The sequence below is a fragment of the Chelonia mydas genome, chromosome 4 (assembly GCF_015237465.2).
Source record: "Chelonia mydas isolate rCheMyd1 chromosome 4, rCheMyd1.pri.v2, whole genome shotgun sequence".
Taxonomy (NCBI): domain Eukaryota; kingdom Metazoa; phylum Chordata; order Testudines; family Cheloniidae; genus Chelonia; species Chelonia mydas.
Window position 1 is genome coordinate 71,690,245 of NC_057852.1, and position 23,099 is coordinate 71,713,343.

The 23,099-nt window shown below is 39.1% G+C and overlaps 1 protein-coding gene and 1 long non-coding RNA gene across 5 annotated transcripts in view; one reads left to right on the plus strand and one right to left on the minus strand.

Annotated features, from left to right (window-relative positions):
* Window positions 1-23,099, plus strand: part of GALNTL6 (polypeptide N-acetylgalactosaminyltransferase like 6) — a 901,649-nt gene that overhangs the window by 175,988 nt on the left and 702,562 nt on the right. The gene's annotated exons all lie outside the window — the stretch shown is intronic.
* On the minus strand, window positions 981-22,011 carry LOC122465708. Its single transcript, XR_006290727.1, has 4 exons — window positions 21,880-22,011; window positions 16,949-17,004; window positions 14,319-14,367; window positions 981-1,196 (listed from the first exon to the last, which is right to left on the minus strand). It is a non-coding gene; the product is annotated as an uncharacterized LOC122465708 (long non-coding RNA).

Genomic DNA, 23,099 nt, shown 5'->3' on the forward strand with positions numbered 1-23,099 from the left:
GCTCCTCATCTATCTGCATTTAAAAAAAAAAAAAAAGTTTAGGGGGCTTGTTTTGTCTTTTTTTTTTTTCCAGTGTTCACAGCTTTTTGTTACGGCATTGCAGTTTTAAACAAATAACCCCATAATTATTACTTTTGACATTATTACTATAATAAAGTTTTAACTATTATCATGCTTTACTTTGGTTATTTGAGTTATTTTAAAGCATAATAGAGCGCAGATTGTGGCACTTTTATCAATGTGTTACCACGGCTGGCAGTAGCAGCTTTTAGCACTGCACTACTGGTTTCCCTCGGCATGACAGCTAGCAAACCACTCTCCATTATCTTACTGAGGAACTTTTGGGATCATGCATATTTACAAAAATAGAAAAAAAGTCACGTTCAGGAAATCAAATATAAAAACAGCAGTTAAACTATTATTTCTGTACTCCTGCCTGTACTGAAACCTCTTCCCCCTTAGAAAAGCTTACATGTGCCTTATTATTTCAAAATAACAATGTTTAAGGAGTCTGCTTGGAAGACTCTTAACATAGCTTATGAAATTTCTCCTACAGTATAGATGTCTATAAAGACTGCTCTTGGAAGTGGAAAAAATAGACCTGAGCCGACTTCAGATAATTTGTGAGCATGGTCTTTAATGTTAAACTGGAACTGAACTGCTAATGTCAGTGTTATTTATTTTTAAGCTCTAAAAGCTGATTACAATCTGAAGTCTGTACTGCAGGAAGAGGTTCTCTCTGACCTCAGCAGTGCCACAATAATGTATATTTTAATTAAGCTTTCTCGTAAAGTAATCTTCTCACAGAGAAAGGTATTAAAAATGAGGCCAAATAGTGTCTTCACTTACATCCATTCAGTTCCAGTGGCTGACAAGAAAATTTGCCCATTTGAGTCTTAAAAACACCGTCATTAAACACTTTGTTTTAGAATAGTATGCCTTCAGGTAAATTGATTTTTCAGTTAAAACACTGAACCTGGTAAATCTTTGGAAGTCTTTATATGCTGCTATCGGTACATATTAGCTGCAAGATGGAGAACAGGCATGCAGATTCTGAGATCTCCCCTTGCTGCTTGGCCCATCAGGGAGTTGGAGCACTGAGACAAAGGAAGCAGAGTGGCCACGTCTTCAATGATTCTTCCTGGTCCACATGAAATTGCCTTCCTCCCCTTCAAGGTCAGAAAGAATAAACACACCTAAAAGAAAGAAAAGCAGAAAAAGATTCTATCTCAGAGAGAGAGTTTTGCCTGTCAGAGAACACTAATGCCTGTCAAACTAGCTTCGCCAATTAGCTAGAGAAACTAACATATCCTTACATTTATAGCTTTTTCTGATGCCATTTAGTTTAACTAAACAAACATCTAGCACTTCATGCCACCAGGATAATTCATCAGTACTACCAGTTTCTTAACTGTCATTTTGTATGAACCAATTTTTAATTTGCTCCTCCTATTTAATCTCCCCAGATTTCTCACACGAATAAGGGATGTTATGCTATACCAAGCACACAGGATCTTTTTTAAGAGAGAAGGCAAATACGCGATATTTACTGAGAATACAATAGTTAGCATATGCTTTTCAGTCACACACATACACATCATGCACACAGTCCTGCCAGTTGATGTTTTTATAGTTACCGGTCTGTTGTAGCTTGAGTCAATCTAACAACCAGTTAGATTGAACACGAGTGAGGAGCTGGGCTCTGTCGGTCGCGATCTGTTGCTCCAAGGTTTTGGCAGGACTGAACCCAGAGTTTCGTGGCAAAACACCCCAGCTTTATGCTTGTAAATTCCCATTTGAGTCCAAGCATTTTGCAATGTCATCCTTTAATCATTAGTCCTTAAGTGGTGGTAATCTTGGGGTTTTCCATTTTTATAATTTGATGGTTATTGTCAGGCTTCTCATCATTATTTCCTATTTGTTGTCTTGCCTTCCAGGGGTGGTTGCCTCATCTCTGAGCCCTTCAATGCTGCTAACATGATTAGCATCGGATACAATGGATGTTTTCTGATTGTCTCCTGGTGTTTCCAAGTCTCACTTTTTCTTGACCATCTGGACTTTTGTGATGGCTTTCACGTCTTATCTTTTCCTGGTGCATGCATTCCTCATTCACACAAACAATCTCTCACAGAGAAGACAGCAGTATTTTATATTCAGCAGAATACATTGTAAATTAAACTTCACTAAATCTTGTGGTCAAAACATTTTATATTGTGGCTCAGGCGTTTAACATTCCTTTAATCTAATTAACATAGACACAATACAAGATCCTGTCTTTTACTCACAAAACCTTAAACCAAAGAAATCACTAGAGGGAAGTTTATAATGCATATAGGAAACAAGATCCCAGACTGAGATGGTCATTCCTTTCTGTTATTCAAAAAGGGTGGCTGGGAGAATTAATTCAAAGTTTACATCAGTTTTTATAGTACAATTATAAAATCCTGTCCCTACAGGTACATTGGAAGAGGGAATAAATTCATTTGAATTAACATAGGACTTCATCTCAGAAGCATTATTTGGTTATTCCTTTATCAAGAGAAGAAATCTTTCAATCAGAGTTAATTTATGTGACAGAGCTGTTGGTTTAGTTACATGGATTTTTCTGAAAAAAATTATAAGGTGTGTTTTGGTTTGGGAATTTTTGGCTTCATGCTCTTCACAGACTTCCTGCTTGCTTTTTTTTTTTGTTCGATCTTGGCTTTGGCTGGTTTTTCATTGTCATTCTAACTTATTTTTATAAGCCCTTCCAGCTGCTCTCCTAATGACCCTATCAGACTCTCCAGGATTTCAACAATTCTTGGAGGATTATAGTTTTATTAGCACTCAGACTAGGGCGAAACTTTTTTTCTAATGATGTTCTATTAGCCCAAGCAAATTCCCTGTAAGCATCACATTTGTGTCCTTCAGTAAATCCTATGGCATCCTCCTAGATTTCTCTGTTCCCATAACACTCCAGTAAGACTGTTTTGTTTTCAAAGTACTTTTTCTTTCAAGCAAAATGATATAGGATGCAAGTAAATGCTCTGATTCTTTCCAGCTTTCCGTTTTCCATGTGTAGTCTCATACAAAGGGTGTAATCCAGATTTTTAAATTTATTTACGCATTTCTCCACTCAGTGTTGCTAGGTCTATGTTATTTAGACAGCCAAGTCCCATTTTCAGAAGTGACTTAGGCACATAGGCATTCCTAAGTCACTTACACCTTGCAATGCTGAATACCATTAAATGAATACACCTTGCAACACCTAAATACATTTAAAATCTGGGCCTTGGGTCTTGTAACACTGAGTGGAGCAACACCAGAATATCTTTAAAAATCTGGGCCACAGTCCACTAGTTGTCTAGTGTTCTCAGCAACTGGAAACCTATTCTCTATTTCACATCCTATCTATGTGGTGATACTTTCTTCAGAATCACATTGTTGGGTTCTTCCTGTTGGTTTCACCATAGGCATGATCTTTTATTTATTTTTTGTGGGGTGGGGGGTCTACAGGTGACACAGTAAGGAATAAATACACAGCCTGGGACTTCACAACCTGCTTTTCTCCTCTACTTCTCACTCGGAGGCTCTCTCTCAAGGCTCTTGGATTTTAGGTTTAATGGAATGGATTCCCTCACCTACAGAGGTGTTCCTGCAAACACCAACTAAGCATGTCAGTTCCCTTGGTAACTTGTGTACTTATTATGCAACAATCCTTCACTCAATAGAACAGTTCACAAGCAGTAGTATATTTTTCTTTTCTTGTTTATACATTTCCTTAGAAAAGCATTATTCATACCGAAAGCTTGTTGGTGGAGATTTGGCAGGAAATATTCTCCCTTGTTACATATGTTAACCATAATATTAAATAATACTAATAACGTCCAAAAACCAACATGGTAAAATCTGTTTAGAAGAATAGGCTATGTAAGCATAAAGAGCAGAGGATTAAACCGGAACATACAATATCCCCAGAGGATTTATTTATAATGAATTAAGCAGATTCACAATCATATATTCAATAAGCAAATAAATAAAAAGCATTTGTTTTTAATGGTCATGGTCCAAATGATTCAGTTGTGTATGCCAGCAATCTCTCCAATGATCTACCCTTTAACGTGCAAGTAAAAAAAATAAAATAAAAAGGACACGTTTAAAAGTGTTCTTTGGGGGGTTTTAATGCAGCTCCTAAAAAGGGCAAACTCTTTCCTTAGGTCTTATAACTCCACCAAATTGACCATTACAGTTGGAGATGACTTGCGTGTTTTTCAGTTATCTGATCTTTGATGTTCCCTTTAATCCTGTACATAGTTTATAAGGAAGCTTATACCTTCCCAAGGAAACTAATAGCTAGTCTAATTTAGTCCTGGATTTTTTTTTCTCTCTATATATGTTGGGCTACATTTTATCCTTTTAACCCCATATTGATAATGTTTCTCATTTCTCCTTTCTGATCCACAATCACATCCAGCCTCTTGAAAGACAAGGTATCTCATGTGAAACCATAACAGTTCTCTGTGATCTAGTGAATGATTATGGGAAAGACCACCTGACCCCAACAGGATTCTTTTCCGTCAGGCTATGAAATGATTTCCTGAAATTGCAGCCAAACCGATCTCCTGTGTGCCAGGATATAGTACTTTCACAAAGCAATTGAGAAATCCCTGAAGACTGAGAGCCATCAAGATTCGGACAACAGCTCTGAAATATGAGTTCTCTAATGTGACTTTTCTGGCCTTAGATAAATAACCACTGATGCCTAACGGCCAGGTTGTATCTTAATCAAGTTATCTGACTTTAATGAATCACAGCAATATGTTGTGCAAGCTTTTCCAATACGAGCAGTGTAAAACCAATGATATGGACATTGGTTACTGTCTTACAAACGTTCCAGCCTATCAACATGGCAGCTAATGCAGACACCATAATAATTTTCCCCTGAAATACCCTTGAAAACAGGTGAGTCTTGAAGCATCTCCTGAAGATCTCCAAATTCAGGTTCTGGAAAAGCAGTACAGGAAAAATTCCAAAATCAAGCACTCATCAACACCCTACAAATTAAGCCAGGAGCCCATCAGACAGTTGTGATGGGTTCGGTCACAGAGATCCTCTTGGGACTGTCACCTGATGTGCTGAAATTACCTCTGAGCCTGTTTTCCCTGATGGCTTGGGACTCCAGAACCCTGCCTTGTTGAGCCAGCACTGTTCCCTCTAAGCTGTGCACGTGTGCACGCACACACAGATCCTAAACCCCACGCACACGGCGAAACACCACTATCACAAAAATTTGCACAGAAGTACAATTTCAACAGAAGAAATTTTTTGCGCACACGGCCTGTCAAAAATTAGAGGGAACATTGTGAGCCAGATAAGCTAGTCTGCTGCAACACAGACCCAGGTCTGATCCATGGCCCCAAAGCTGCAGGCTTTAACCAAAAACTGCTCACCAGGTCATCTCTCTCCAGTATCCAGACACCCAGCTCCCAATGGGATCCAAACCCCAAATAAATTCGTTTTACTCTTTATAAAGCGTATACAGGGTAAACTCATAAATTGTCCGCCCTCTATAACACTGATAGAGAGAGATGCACAGCTGTTTGCTCCCCCAGGTATAAATCAATTACTCTGGGTTAATTAATAAACAGAAGTGATTTTAAGTATAAAAAGTAGGATTTAAGTGGTTTTAAGTAATAACAGACAGAACAAAGTAAGTTACCAAGCAAAATAAAACAAAACACCAAGTCTAAGCCTAATACATTTAAGAAGCTGAATACAGGTAAATCTCACCCTCAGAAATGTTCCAATAAGCTTCTTTCACAGACTTGACTCATTCCTAGTCTGGGCCCAATCCTTTCCCCTGGTACAGTTCTTGTTAGTTCCAGCTCAGGTGGTAACTAGGGAATTTCTCATGCCTGCAGCCCCCTTTGTTCTGTTCCACCCCCTTTTATATCTTTGGCACAAGGCAGGAATCCTTTGTCTCTCTCTGAGCTCCCACCCTTCCTTCTAAATGGAAAAGCACCAAGTTTAAGATGGATTCCAGTATCAAATGACATGTTCACATGTCCTGTGAGACTTCATTAGTCACTGGCTGGCACCCACGTATACAGGAAGGCTTACAAGTAAATAGAATCATAGATGGGTAGGGTTGGAAGGGACCTCAGGAGGTCATCTAGTTCAACCCCCTGCTTGAAGCAGGCCCAATCCCCAATTTTTGCTCCAGATCCCTAAATGGCCCCCCTTAAGGATTGAACTCACAACCCTAGGTTTAGCAGGCCAATGCTCAAACCACTGAGCTATCCCTCCCCCCTTATTAAATAGAGCCACTTACAACCAATTGTCCTAGTTAATGGGAGCCATCAAGATTCCAAGCCACCATTAATGGCCCACACTTTGCATACTTACAATAGGACTTCAGAGTAATACTTCATATTTCTAGTTTTAGATACAAGAATGATACATTCATACAAATAGGACAAACACACTCAGTAGATTATAAGCTTTGTAATGATACTTTACAAGAGACCTTTTGTATGAGGCATATTTCAGGGACATTATATTCAAATTTATAAACATATTTCCATAAAACATATGGAGTGCAATGTCATAACAATCACAACTATTCTGATATCAGATAGAGGCAGACAAAGTATGTCAAATAGACAGAATGTCAACCACTGGGGATTTGGAGATCAAAACTAGCATATTAACCTTCACTTGGAAACTGAATGGTAGCCAGATGCAAATTATTAAGTATAGGAATAATGTGTTTCCTGCATGAAAGACCTCTTCAATGTGCATTAGCTTCCATTTCTAGATGATTTGAAGATGTTGTTCCATGTAGAATGTATTACATTAATCCAACTTTGAGGTGAATAAGGCACATATAATTGCTTGTCAGATAAGAACTATTTTTGATACTTATACTGGAGTTTCCAGAAGCAACTGGGGAAACGAACTACAGACACATCCCACCAGTCAAAGATGCTGATATAACTCCCTCAACTTCTTTTCTTCCATCCTATCAGCATGATTTCATGCTATTCTACCATTGTAGTCAGCCAACTAACTCTCACCCTGCCCCAGTTTCTGTTAGGTGAGTCATTCTACTACAATGGCTGTATCAGAAGAGAAATAGTGTGTGTCATCATACTGAAGCTAGGACAGAAGAGGTAATGGTCAATAAGCATACAGTTTCAATCCCTCTTTCCTCTACTGCAGTCACCAAGTCATGGGGTCAGTTTCTACAGAGGGCATCAGTGGAGAACTATGGTCAGGGCAGCTGGCTGTTCTAGCATTCAACAACTGGCAGAAGTCCTCAAAAGACTGTCAGCTGAATGTAACTAGATAGCAGTGTGCTCCAGCCATACTGCCTCCCCATCCCTACCAAGTGCTATATACAAGTGGCCAGGATACTGTAGGAGCTGGATATGCTGCGGGGGAATCCCAGATGGGGGTTGCAACCACCCTTATTTCCTGAATCTTATTACAGGAGTGGAATGGGCCTCCAAAATCCGGAGTGCCCCATGCATGAGTTGAGTCAAAACACATGTGGGCCAGTGCCTTGGTTGTCATGGAGTCCAGAAAATCCAGAGATGATTCACAGTGGCTGGTATCCAAAAATTGAAATAATCCAGAACAATTAATCTAGGCAATTTAGACCCCACTAGAGAGAGGCATACCAGGAACGGCACTGATGCAGACCAATTTCAGTCTGTGGGTTTAATCTTATCGCCTTTCTGGTTTAAAGTTATTTATTGCTTTATGTCTCTTCATACATCTTGTTCCTAATTACAGCCAGCTATTAAGATTAATGCTTACCTTGGGCAGGCAGTGTTTGCCAAGTTTGCCTTTTGTTTTGCCTGCCTGATGGATGTGCAGAAAGAAGAAGGGTTACAGGATTTCCCCCCTTGGAAACTGGGAAGATTGATCAGCTGTAGGGATAACAACAGCATCACTTTGGATTTGCTACTGGATAAAAACACATCAAAATTGTTCAGGACACCAAAACTGAAAATATATTAGTCAATGACATGATTGTTTTCTGTAGGGATTTTGTTAACCTTTCACCACCCTGATTCATGTTTGTTTCATGAAGCCGAGGGTGAAAAAATAATCTGCTGTCTTGGTTTCCTGACTGTTCTGACTGAAAAAAGCACTTTTTAAAAACATTGATGTCTTTTTAGTTTGTTCAGTTGAACAGATTGCTGAATCTATTTCTGAAATTATGAAGGTGAGATTTGCAATACAATTATAGAAATGTGATATCGAAATGCAGATTAGAAGTTTATTCAGAAAGGTTTTATGAAACTCGGATGGAAGCACCTGAGCTGAAACCAAATCAGAATCAGAGATGGGACAGCTGGCAGAGAGTTTACCATTAGGGCCATGGGCCTTGAACTCACTCCCTGTTCAGGCCTGTAACAACCCTCCAGGGCAGATTTAATAATTTTTTTAAGATGATGTTGAAATAAAAAGAAAACGGTACAGAGTTCAAGCTTAAAAGTTCTGGTTATCAGGGAATAAGGTACAGATTATCAAGGGGTGCGAAATTCGGTTTAGGAACGGGTGGCATACGGAATACATAATCTGCAGTCTCCCAATGGGGGGTAAAAGGTTAAAGGGTCAAAGTACAGACATTGAGATATGGAGGTATGTTGTTCATATAATGGCTATGTTCAGGTGTGGAGTATAATAGTGGATAGGATGATAAGGATGGATTTACCCTCATTTGGTGAGATTTAATGTTCAGTGAGTTTGTTTCCAGTTCATATGGTCCAATGGAAAAAGTCTCTCAGTCCCTTTCCCATAGTTGACGCACGATGTCGTACCAGCTCACACCTCCTGGTACTGTCGGTGGCCGGTGATGTGTTCGATGTAGATGTCCCTGGACCATCGGATGGTGTCCGAGACCATGAAGCGCTGCATGAGCCGTGTGTAGCATCGACTGATCCCAAAGGTCCGCAGCACACGCTCGTTGCAGGAGTCCCAAGTGTCCAGGGCTCCGACGATCAGGGCATCCATCTGCACCTCGTAGCCCTTCGCTCTCAGGGTGTCAGCCTAAGGGGAGTATTTTTCCAGCTTATGAGCTCAGGCTTCGCGGAAGACGGGGGTCCTGTTCTCAAAGGAGACTGTGATGTCGATGAGGATGATCTTTTTCTAGGCCTCGTCGGTGACTGTCAGGTCACAACTGGCTGTCAGTCCCAGGAATGGCGCAGTTCACGGCAACCTCCCCCAGACACGGTGCGATGGCGTTCACCAGGCTGTTCTGGATGGCATTGTGGCGCAGCTGCCAGGCTCTGGAGTGGGGCATGCAGCTGCATGGGATGTGGGGCAGGGTCTCATTGGAGTAGCCGCACTTCCTGCAACGGTTTGTTAGTGTATTTGTCAAGCATTGTCAAGGATGCCCGGAGCATTGAATGGACTATTCTTTTATTGATTTACCGATCTACGGATTTTTTTTTAACATTGTCACCTCAGAAATTATATGACGACATTGGGTAGGATTTTTTTTTCTTGTACTAAGATCCACTTGGCACAGGAAAGGGAGATGAGAATCAGGTTCCTTGAAAAAGTCAAATGACTATGGCTCTAGCTCCACTTAAGTTGGAACAGCCTATGAATTTAGGCCTACACTTCAACCCTGAAAACTCAACCTGGGGTCTGAAAATCAGGTTGTTGTGTTTCTGGCTCTTACTCTATCACCAGTCATAAAAGTCCTGTCATTAGAACTTGGTTAAGTTTGGTGATGTGTGAACCAGAATAGAATTCAGCTACTCTTCCATCACTGTACTGCTCCAAAAGTAAAATGAGGCTAGAAGTTTTTGTATGTGGTTGGTTGGTTGTTTGTTTTGTCTCATTTGTTTTGGGGGTTGTGTGTTTTTTTTTTTTCTTGCCAGTGAAGTAAACAGGATTGGTATGGAAAACAAAGATGCAGCATCTCTGTGGAATCAAAAAGTGCCAATTTACATAGTCACTCTTCTGACTGAAGGTCACTTCAAGTTGATATTTGCTTTGAAGATTTTAATTTTCTCTCGAGAAATGATACACTAGTTTCTTGACAATTATAGTAAGCAAAATTGAGCATTCCACTTAGACAGTAATACAATTAAAAATAAAAGTCCAATATAATAGTATAAATAATTACTTACATATAAATTGATTACTTAAACACTTGATTTTTTTTCCCTTGAGTAGCTCTTATGAAAATTATATTTTTGAACTGTACTGAAGAATGCTGTAGTAATATGGCTGGAAGGAAACTAGAAGATCCTCAGCTGGGATACATTGTCTTAACTTGAATGAAGTCATGACAATGGAGCTATGGCAGTTCACACCAGCTAAGGATAGAGGTAATCTAAGAAAGCAAAATTTTAAAAAGTTAGAAACCATGTAACAAAACAACTGTATTAAATGGTACAACTTTATATAACTTTGCTTTGTATATCATCTTTCATAGGAACCAGATCCCAAAATGTTCTAGAGAACTGAGTAATACAAACAACTATTCTTTGAACAAGCAGTTTTTAAAATAAACAAATATAAAACCCACAACTCCTACTACACTTTTCCTGTTGACTTCCTTTTCTTTCCCTCCCCTCAAGCTGGACATGCCAGACATAGTAATAAATTTATGATAAGTACATGTCAGAATTGGCTTTGGTTCTCCCATTTGCCAACAACTAATGAACGAGATCAACTGACAGTTTGTGGGTTTCTGACTGAAGGCAATTTGTTTAATTTAAGCAAGTCACCAGAATACAAGTTTCATTAGCAGAGCCAGAGATGGCATGCAAGTGGTATTTAGCAAGAGGAGTTACTTTTTATTTTGTCATTCCCCTTTCATCTTTTGGCAGAAACAGAAGGAATTTGATTATTTTGCAATTACTTTGAGCTAAGAATAGTTCTTAAATCAGTGCCAAGGATAGTGGGAAGGTAAAACAACAAAACACCCTAAACAGAAACTGAAACATAGAAATATGACTTAATTTTCAAAAGACCCACAACTAACATGTTTTATTGATTAACCATAATGATCATCACAGAAAATGGTAGATTATATGCCTTGTATGCTGAATGACCAGAGTAGCCTTGTATGCTGATGACAATTTACACCAGCTGAGGATGTGCTGCATAGAATATGATGGATTGCTGATGAGGAAAAGAGCTACTGAAGTCTGTTCTATTTGTAAAGAATCATAGTGAAAATTCTTGCACCAACTGTCATGAGACTGTTGTGTAAAGGAAGAGAGAAGAAACTGAGAGTAGGTGATCAGGACAGAGTAACATGGTCCAGGGGAGCTTTAAAAATCACAAGGATAATGAGGGATGAAGTCCAAGTTTAAAACACACCTAGACCCACACCAAGTTAGATCGTTTTGAACTAGATACTTATATGTTTAGGCAGTTGAAGAGTTCATGTATGTATGGGGTAATGTGTGTGTGCTTCTTCAAATGGGGGAGAATACTGGAGGCAAGAGGGCTGGAATGTGTAGAGAGCAGAAAGGCTACAGTGTCTCAGGTGAAGCATTTTTGCAGAGGTGGAGTCAGGGTGATTTATGGATCTTGTTGTGAAGGTGATTTTAGGCAAGTTTCAGATATAGGAGAAGGAGAAACTGTGATGCCAAGTTTACAGACACTGGAGTAAATGATGACAGTAAGTTGAGGACAGAGATACCAGATATATTGTTATGAATTTTACCATAACCTGAAGTTGATTTTTTCAATTAGTTAAAATGCTACAAGCTTGAGCACAGTGCACCTTGATTCAAATGTCTCTCTTTGATAGAAGCACATTTTTCAATAGAGTGTCTGTGCTAGCCTCTAAAATAGGGGAAAAGTCTGCCCTCTAATGCAGATGCACAATTTCTGATGAATTCAAGGGAAAGGACACATGTATCTGAAGACAGAATTTGTCCCATAGGATTTTGAGGGGCTGCAGATGAAAATTCAGACCTAAACAGAAATTGCTGGCTATCGAATCAAATTTCAGCACCCTCAGGAATTTTGTCTTTTTTAAATAGATAAATTAAAGAACAGTCTACAATCAAACGTTGACCATGCAGCAATAACAACATACATAGGTCCGATGTCTTTTTTTCCCTTCTAACCAGTACAGTACTCTTGTGCGATGCCAGTCTTGCACTTCTTTATATTTATACGTACTGAGTTAGAGAATCTTAGACCTTTAGAACTCAACATGCATTGCTGAAAAATCAGTAGTGGCTTTTATCTATACATCTGCTAGAGCTAACAACTACTATCAATGTCGTTATCACATTCAATAGGTGATGACAGCTCTTTTCTAAAAATAAATTTTGTTTGCAACTTATTAGCTTCTGAGGTTACCTTCTGCAGGAATAAATGTGATCTGTGCAATTTTAGAATGCATGTTTTGTGTACTGTGGCTAAGGTAATTGGGAATGCTGTTTTAGGGAAGATACTTGCAAGGCTAAATTCAAGCAAAATAATTGGAAAGAGAGCTGGGAAAGATCAAAAAAGAACCATAATATTGGTGGAACTCGGTCACGTAGTCTCTCTCTTAGGTTTATACAAGATGCAAAGTAGACTAGTTAAATGGGATCATACTCAAATATAAGTCCCTTTAACTTTCAACAGTTTCCTTTTCCTTGTTGATATTTATTCAAGTTCCAAGATTTTCACATCATAGTTCATATGCCCTTCATGGCCTGTTGGCTAAGATTGACTCAGATACTGCTATAAAATCTGGAATTATATTCTGCATTTGAAGGAAGTGATCTGTTCTGCTTGTTTGTTACTTTATCTGTAATGAGAGTTCACTTTTATAGTATGTATTTTAAATCACAAATTGCAATGCTGACATGCGAGACTTATTTGTTGAATGCTGACCAATGTCGTTGGTGTTGTACAGAACATAGGGGAAGGCTTGGCCATGTCCTGAAGAGCTTACATTCTAAGTATAATTTTCTGTCTTAGGAAAAAGGAAACATTCATGCTGGCAAAATATATATAACCTGCAGTGTGTAATTAAGTGTGTCCAGGTTGCAAAGGTTGGTATTCCCCCACAGATGCAAAGACACATAATGGATAAAAGTTAGGGTGGCACACAGGTGTGTGGGGATAAGGCAGGGAAGGCTGGGTGGATTCTTTCCTATGGCTATTATAGCCTTGAAAAACGGTGGCAGAACAACTGCTTCAGTGAGAAATAAGTTACTGCCAGTCCCTAAAAGTATTAGCTGTGCTCACTACTCTGTCACTCTGCCTTCCTCCATGAGCTTGTAACCTGACTTCTGTGGGTAAGCTGTAACGCTACCACCCTTTCTTCCACTTTTGTTGAGTTTCTAGAAGCATCATTTAATTGAAAAAAAAAAATGTAGTAGATATTTGATGCCAAGATATGCTGCTGTTCAGGCTTCCTATAGGCTCATTTTAAATAGCCAATGTCCCCGTCGTAACTTTTCATCCTAACATCAAGGAACGCCCTAGTGGCCAGAGACATGGAGGGGGGAAAAGGCTGTAACTCCAGCTTGAAAGAGTCTTTCATACTCCATGTGAAAGCCTGGGCTGTCTCACTAAATAGACTGGGAAGGTATACTGAAAACATTAAAAGTAGAGAGGACTATCCAGATACGAGACCATAGAAGGTATTCACTTTAAAGAGGTCCTGTTCGAATGTAGCTCACATAAAATCTACAACTCAGGGCACGCTCCTGGAACCAGATTTCTGTCTGACCCCATTTTTTGCCCCAGCAAGGCAGGGATTTAATACAATAGCCTGCTATAGTTACTTGCCCATACTATTCTTTTTATTAGAATCAATATACCCTCTTCTCCAGTGTTAACAAAACCTTTCTTGCTGTGAAAATTACATCATTAAATCAGCAAATGCACTTGAAAACAGGTAACTTATTACACGCTTTAAATTAAAAACATAACAAAAAGAAAAACCCACAATCTCTTAAAATCAGAACTTTGAATCCAGCCAGTTACAAACAATGAACAAAATTAAATCGCCACTAATTACTCAAATACATTTTCCAGAATTCCTTTAACCTGTAGCCCGGGATCACTTCCAGTTCACAGGAATGAAACCTCAAACACTGTGTGTGCCCTGTGGCTACTGGCAGGTTTCTGTTCCTGGAAGCTGGATCTGATCCTGATTCTTCCTTTTTCTTGTCTATATGGCTTGGGGAAGACCCTGGTGGCATTGTGCACACGAGAGGTGAAATTGTTGCATGTCTGAGTTAATGACAACTCAAGATTGTCAAATCACAGGCTCAGTTGGAATTATTTAATCAAAGATTATTGATCGGAGATTAGTACAGTGCTATACAGAAAGAATAGAATAGAAATGTTACCACTCCTTGTTGTCAGATGGAAGCTGGTTCTCTCTCTCCTTCACTGTACCTGGAAGGATGCACAGTTTCATTCACCCATTAAGTTCCCATACTAGGGTCATTATATAGAGCAGTGGCAGATTAGTCATTGGGCCAAGGGGCCCATGCCCAGGGTTCCTGGCCATTTGGGGGCACCTGAAAAATGGGTGCCCATGCACCCTGACCCGCTCCGCGCACACACACACCCCCCAGCACTTTTGCTGGGGAGCAGAGTCAAGTCCCCACGCCATGACCCCATTTCCCCTTCAGGAGTGCTAGGGGACACTGCAGGTGAAAGGGTTGTGGAGGGGCCCCCATTTGCTCTGGCCCAGGGCCCCACAAAAGAGTAATCCGCTTCTGATGTAGAGTTTCAGACAAAGAAAACCTCTTTGTCTAAGAAACACATGTTTTGATGTCATTTCTATACATTCTCAATTTACCTGATTTATGTATGAAGGCATGATTATTTACAGCTGAGAGGACTAACAATTCATCAAGATAATCTCTCTCAGTGGGTCCTTCTTACCCCCATAATCATTCTTCCCTCTTAATTGCCCAACAGAAAACATGTTCTGTAAGACTCATCCCTTATTAATTTTCTAAGTATATATAATGCTTACATAAGCATTATATAATGTATGAATAAAATATACTGGGAGATAGTTTCCAAGGATATCTAGAGTATTATAATCATGAGTGTACCACATATTAAATACAGCTTAATGCATAAAATTCGTGAATAGTGTTACTTATCTGTCAAGGACCAGTGTTCTGGGCCTTAAAACTTGGACATACTCCTTGTTAATATCATTAAGATTCTAAAATCATTGATATATAAATGAATCAAATATACAAGAAAGTAAAGGACTAAAAGGGTTACTCTTTACTAACAGACACGTATATCTGCAGGGGATCCACTTATTAGGGGGAACAAGGGAACTCTGGCTGTGTTGGGGTCCCTGCTGCCCTCAGCTTCTTAATTACCGGGCTTGTCAAACTCCACTTTTTTTCTCTCCCCAAATCAACCTATTCCTTGCCTCTGAATTGGACAGGTCACCTTGAACAAAAGAGATTTTCTGTCCATCAAGAGAGAGAGCATGAGAAACTCAAAACATGTACTGACCTGTATTTTGTGGCTCACGCTGAGCTTAATCCCCAAAGAAATAAATGCAAATTAACAAACTAAAATCTCACATGCTTCATACTCTATTTATTTACTCCATGATATTTCTTAAAATACTTCTAGCAAAGACTTTGACAATTTAACTAACTTTGCCAATTACATAAGCATAACTTTTGAACTCCACAAGACAAGAGCAGATAAGATTTATTTATGACATCATCATATTTACTCCTTCTCATAACACAAGAACAAGGGGCCACCAAATGAAATTAATAGGTAGCAGCTTTAAAACAAACACAAGAAAGTATTTTTTCACACAACACACTGTCAACCTCTGGAACTCCTTGCCAGAGGGTGTTGTGAAGGCAAATACTATAATGGGGTTCAAAAGGGAGCTAGATAGATTCATGGAAGATAGATCCATCAGTAGCTATTAGCCAGGATGGGAAGGAATGGTGTCCCTAACCTCTGTTTGCCAGAAGCTGGGATTGGGTGACAGGACATGGATCACTTGATGATAACCTGTCTGTTCATTCCCTTTGGGGCATCGGCTATTGGCCACTGTCAGAGGAGCTCTCATCTTGCAGAATTTGGTAGTTCCACAAGAATTTTCTCACTTGCACAGTTTCTAGGCTCCAGATGTATAGAGTTTCATCTGGCTTTAAGATTAAACTCGATAAGTTTATGGAGGAGATGGTATGATGGGATAACATCGTTTTGGTAATTAAATATTCTTGGTAAATAGGCTCCATGGCCTGTGATGGGATATTAGATGGGGTGGGATCTGAGTTACTACACAAAATTCTTTCCTGGGTATCTGGCTGGTGAATCTTGCCCATATGTTCAGGGTTTAGCTGATCGCCATATTTGGGGTCGGGAAGGAATTTTCCTCCAGGGCAGATTGGAAGAGGCCCTGGAGGTTTTTTCGCCTTTCTCTGTAGCATGGGGCACGGGTTGCTTGCTGGAGGATTCTCTGCTCCTTGAAGTCTTTAAACCACGATTTGAGGACTTCAATAGCTCAGACATAGGTGAGAGGTTTTTCGCGGGAGTGGTGGATGAAATTCTGTGGCCTGCGTTGTGCAGGAGGTCAGACTAGATGATCATAATGGTCCCTTCTGACATAAATATCTATGAATCTATATCTGGAACTTGAGTCCTGAGGAACTGCAGAAGGGCCAGAAATTTTGGCTTGTAGAAAAACTACACTTTTGCAGAACTTTAGTGTGTTCTTATTTTTAGATATTATTTTGTAGTAGCAGTGCTAGTTATAGTCTGAAAATTGATTCCAGCATCTGTGATACTGCCAACCCCAAATGTTCAAAAATCATGAATCAAAGCTCCGCAAAAATCAAGGCTTAAAAAAAATCAGGATAATTTTTAAAAATAAAATTTGGGGGTTTTGTTTTGTCTTCTGGGTTCTGAGCCTTTAGGGAGTGTTTAGGTCACAGTTTCAAGATTTTTTCTGCAACTGTGAGAGCTAGAGACATACCTCTTAAAAATGTGCTGAGATTTTCACGTAATCACAGGACTCAAGGAGCTGGGAATCTAAATAAAACATAAAATTATGAGACTTGTGACAGACACTGGGAGAGAAGAAAGGAGAAAAAAAATAGAGTTTTCAATACAGCAAGAAACCTTGAAAGAACAACATAAAATTAGGGCAGACAAATACATGCTTAAGAAAGGACCATTTTAAGGGGTTTATGCACATTTTTATGCTCCTTTTAGCTTCTCAATTGACCAACAAGATCTGCATTCTTCTAAAGGAATGAGTTGTGGGTTGTTTTTTTTGCATTCTTTCTAAAATGTGCCAGCATGGACATATTTTTCCTGCCAACATTCTGCTTTCTGAACAATGGGGAAGCAGAGAGGTTAACCCGTAGGAATGCCAATTTTACATAAACTAATAAATTGGGACTTGTCATCTTTAACAGCTTCTTAAGTTTTATAATGGTACAGGTCACATTTTCTTTATCAAAAACCTCATTGGTAGTCTAGAGCAGATGTATCATTTTCATTGAATAATATCTACAATAACTGTTCAAAAACATCCATTGGAATGTTCTGTCAACTCTAATAACAGTGGAGTTGTAAGAAGTGGTCCTTTTTATTCAGATGTGTGGGTCCTGCTCTCCACTTTCCCCTGTACATCTGTATCTATGCCGGACCACCATACTGCTGGTTTGTGCCTCAGTTTACACACATATAAACATAAGGTGGGTTTGTGTTTATAAATTATTCTGACACCCCTATAGGAAAGGCTCAATAGAAGTGTAATTATTAATACTAACTTTATCCCTTAATAATTGGGGAATCTCCAAGAATATATGAAGGGAATCTTGAAACAACAAATTCAGACTTTCCCATTATAAAAAAATGTTTGAGCCCTAATAATCAAAGTTTTACCAACAGTAAATACTTTAGAATCAGTTGTGTTTGTGAAGTTCTTGATGATGCAGAAAGTGGAGTGTTATACTAGCTTTGCATTGCGGCTAGTAGTGTTAAAAAAAAAAAATTGTCAATAAACTAACCAGGTATCTTTTGAAGGACAACTAAGAGCAGTTACATGGAGAACCATCAGCTATTTTTACCATGTCACTTTCTGAGCATAACATAGACAATTAAAGGCCTGTTGCCTGGAGATTAGGACACCCTGAAAATGGAGCTACAAAACACGGCCAGACAAAATCCGCATTTCTACATCAATTATTACAGTTTAAGGTAGCTTGTCTTGCATAATTTTCACAAAGTTAACTTTTCATATTTTGACAATGGTAAAAGATTGCTAATGTTATGGTTATATTGCCAGTCTCTGAAACTATTACAAGTTAAAGTGCACACAGTGGGAATGATCAGTCTAACTTGACAAAATTGAACTAGAGCGTCATAGGCCATGCTGACCGGGACCAGAGCAACTAAAGTAGGAAATATAATTTTAAAAATACCAACAGGGATTTATGCTAAAAGATATTGCACTTCACATTGCTGCTACTGTATGTGGAACTAGTGTTGGCAATAATAAATTTGGCACTCAGTGTAGGCAATCATTCAAAGGATTCAAGAGAAAGCAATTACATTAATTAGGTCATATGATGACCTCAGTTATGGATAATCATTTAAATTCCCAGTTTAGGATTTATACCAATTAGTCAATTAAAATTCCAGTGCAACACCAATCTAGTGAAACCTCTGTTTAGGTGTTCAAATATAGATTATCAAATGTTCTTAATGACTACACATCTCATATGGCAAGAGCAAGGTTTTTGTTGTTGCCATACTTCAGCATAGCAGGGTTTGCTCAGCTAGTGGACATATCAAACTGATCATTTGTGTTGGTTGCTCCTTAGACATTTATCCATCTTGCTGTTGGGCAACTCAGTTCTGAGGTTACCCCTTTTTACTCAACTACAATCCTCATTCCCTAATTCCTCTCACTTTCCTATGGTTGTAAAATTAAACCTCCAGGGAACCAGATACATTTTGATGCTGTTGCTCTCCTTTCCTCATCAGAGAAACTATCTTACCTGATAGCTATGTCCTTGAGTACATTTGAATCTACAATGGATGTAAACTCCTGCTCTTATGGCCAAAGGCCTTGATCCTTCAAAGCCCATGGCTTAGTCATTGGGACACTGTCAACTTGATTTTTCCATTGAATGCCAGGTTTTTTTTTTTTTATAGAGCTTCCTTCGAATGTGTCCATATCAAATTGTTTTAATCCTTTAAAATTGCATATAAGATTTTTTTTCTGATTCCTTGCTGATGTTTGTAAGGCTTTTCTACAGTAAAGGAGAAACCAGTGAATGTAGAAGGAAACAGTAACACTGACTACCCACTCTGTACTCTCAAATGCACAAAGTAAACTAACCAAAAAAATACAGAATATAGTCGACATCTTACCTAGGAGATTACTATAAGGGTCTGACTTGAACTATAAAAGCACACATTTCAGGTAGACATGTGATGTTCAAGCTGATTCTGTCATGCTAAAATGCGTAGTTTCCGCAGGAGAACACCACATTCTGAAATGTTGAGAAAGCTGTATATCTCTCTGGTGTAAATTACAAGCAAGTTGGTGGAGGTGAAGTAAACTTTAAGATCTCCATGGAAACTTGCTGATTACTGTCTTTCCCACGGAAGAAAAGAGCATTTCTATACCAATATGTTCTTGCATTAGGAGCTATCTCCTGCTCAACCAAATATCAACTAAAACTAATACAGTTGCTGGTATGAGAGGCCTTTGGAAGAGGCATGGAATCAAAATTAAGATAGTACAAAAAAAAAAAGAAGAGAAATTTAGTATGGCACATATAGCTCTTGATCCTTCAATCCATGTGCAGGCTGTTTTTTTTATTTCTTAGCATATATACAGAATAGTTTTTGGATATATTGTTCTTCCTCCTTTTCAGGCAGTGCTGGATGCAAAGTAAACTCCTGGCCCTTTCAGTCACTTAATCAAACACATTTTGTATGAAGTAGAAAGTATGCAGTTTACAAAATGGCATTTTTACAACTCCCCTTGCCTACAAGGAGCAGTGGGAACTTTTGAATTTTTTATTGCAACACCAGCCTGAGATGTTTTATACTGTTATAAAAGCACCAACTGTGTCTGTGAGGAGTAGTACTGGAAAATGACTACTTTGAGAAATACTTGGTCTGAAAGGTATACATTAAGATGGATATTTTGCTTTAACCCCAAAGACTGCTAAAAGTGTAAGTGATACATAAGTGAGATCTTAATAACTGGTGAATCAAAGGTCACATTAAATATTTTCCTCAAAAGAAACCCTGAAGCATTATGGGGTCGGATGCTTCTCTTGAGCCTTAAATGTGTAAAAGCAAACTTACCATTTGTAGCTCTGCTTTTCTTATGCTGCGGTTTGTTATATACCCCACAATGTACAGACACAGTGCTGATGGTGGCTAATTTTGATTGATTTCATTAACCTCAGACATATGAAATCCATGTACAGGGCCAAATTTTTACATGTGTATTTACAAATGCAGAATTAACACGTGCAGATTGGATAATTGTACAATCACTTGCCCATTTGCAACTGTACTTTAATTTGCCTGTTTTTAAAAACTGGCCTACTACCTTAATCTAGGTACATTTATGTGATATATACTTGTATATGTGAAATAATATACTCTGTGATTAAATTGCATATATCATGTTCATTTCCTCTTTGCCCACTGATCCATTTCCTGGTTATTACCAGGGCCGGATTAATGCAGGGGCTTTAGGGGCTGCAGCTCAGGTCCTTGGGCTAAGGGGGACCCCGGCCCCGCAAAAATAAATCCAATTATATATATGAAAAAATGGGGTTGGCAACAACCTTTGGCACGTGGCTCATCAGGGTAATCCGCGAGCAGGCCGCAAGACAGTTTGTTTACGTTGAGTGTCGGCGTCTGCAGGCAGCTCCCAGTGGCCATGGTTTGCCGTTCCCAGCCAATGGGAGCTGTGGGAAGCATGTGTCCTTGCATTCCAAATTTATATGGGCAATTATTGCAATTACATGTGCAAATAGACAAACAAGCACAGAACAAATCTATTTTATCAACATATCTTATTAAAACAACTTCCCTCCTGATCATAATTATCACGTGATAAAATCCTATCACGTGCCATTTCTTATTGGTTGGATCTGTGCACCTCTACAGGGGTTTCATAAAAATGCTGGATGATGGTGCACAGGCACCTAGAAAATATGACAGCGAGCTCAAAAGAGGAAAATGCAGAAATTAAAAAAGATTCGTGAGGAACAGTTGTTAAACAAAATACCAAAATTGACAGGCTATTTCAGTAAACCACCAACAAATGCACCAGATATTAGTGATTTAGAAAATAAGTCAACAAGCATCACAAATCCATGCGAGGGAATGACAGCAACCCCAAAAGACAGTCCAGACACAGCCAGTCAGCCAGTTTTGGACAAGATTGAAATAGCTGCATGTGATGAAGGTAAAAATGCAGCTAACTTTGACCCATACAGCTCTGATGCAGCATGCTGTGGCCCAATAAATGAAACAGTGCAATCTTATTGGATCACAAAAGGGCCAACACTATGTCAAAACAAAAACTGATTTTTTTCAGCGTCTGAAAAACAATACACACAAGAGAAAGTGTTTATCGAAAACCCTCTTCACATGTACTCTTCAAAATGGGGGATTTATACCTTGTGATTGGGTTCTTTATTCTCCATCAACAGGATCTGGGTTTTTTTGTGTGTGTTGTTTGGAGATTTGTCTTCTAATACAACATTTAGTGGTTATGGCTTTAATGACTGGAAACACGCTGCAGTTCTTGTTGAGCACGAGAGCAACATTTGTCACAGAAATGCAATGCTTACCTAGATTTCTCTGACACAAGCCAAAGGGCAAATCAACTTAGAAATGAAAAAACAGTTTGAAACTCACCTTGCTTATTGGAAAGAGGTCCTCAGATGGGTTGTTAGGTTTCTGGCAGAGCGTCGGCTTTCTTTCAGAGGAGACAGTGAAGCTGTTGGATCCCCCAGTAATGGGAATTGGGCACGTTGGAATTATTGAGTCACTGTGATCCTTTTCTAAATGAACATATAAAAAAAATATGGGAACGTTGGTAAAGGAAGGCCTTCATACTTTTCTTCAATGATTTGTGAGGAATTTATAACATTAATGGGACATAGGGTGCTTTCAGAAATAAACAATTAGTTGCAGACTGCAAAGTACTTTTCAATTATTGTAGATTCCATTCCTGACATATCCCACGTATATCAACTTACGTTCATTGTCCTATGTGTCGCAAGAGGGGCAGATTCAAGAGCATTTTCTTAAATTTCTCAAAACAAGTCATACTGGAGAATTGCTTTGTAATTTAGTTTTGCAGAAGATGGACATTGACATAGCAAATTGCAGAGATCACTGTTATGACAATGCTAGTAATATGTGAGGGGCATACAATGGTCTGCAATCATGAATTCTGGAGATAAGCCCCTTAGCAGAGTGGGTAGCTTGCGCAGCTCACACTCTCAATTCAGTTGGGGTTACGAGCGTAAACTGCTGCTTGGAGGCAAACATGTTTTTTTTTTTTTCCTTTTGTACAGTAGCTTTTTAATTTCTGCTCAAGATCAACCACTCACTGGCAAATTGTTACTGCAGGATTAAAGCCAAATGACAATAAGTGAATTGAGATGCTGAAAGCTCTTTCAGATACAAGGCGCTTCGCACATGCCCAGACTACAAAAGCACTACGGCTGAATTATGAAAATATTCAGGAACCTCTCAGAAAACTAGCAGGCGATCCAAATCAGAACCCAAATATGCACAACGATGCTCAATCACTAGTCATGAAAATGGACAAGCTGGAAATTGCTTTTCTTTGCAACCTCAGGAACACAGTTCTGCAGAGATTTCAAGCAACAAGCAGTGCACTTCAGGCTGTTGACCTTGACTTGCCTAATGCTGTAACGTTGGTGGGCTCTTTAAAGGATTTTGTGGCTGGTCTACGACTTCAGTTTGACAGCTTTGAAACGATCACTAAACAAATGACACCTCGAGTTTCTCAACAGTATAAACCGGAAAAGCACCATGAACTGAAGCATAAAAAACAGGATGAGTCTGGAGAGCTGGACTGAAAATTGCCAGGCTGAGAGAAATTT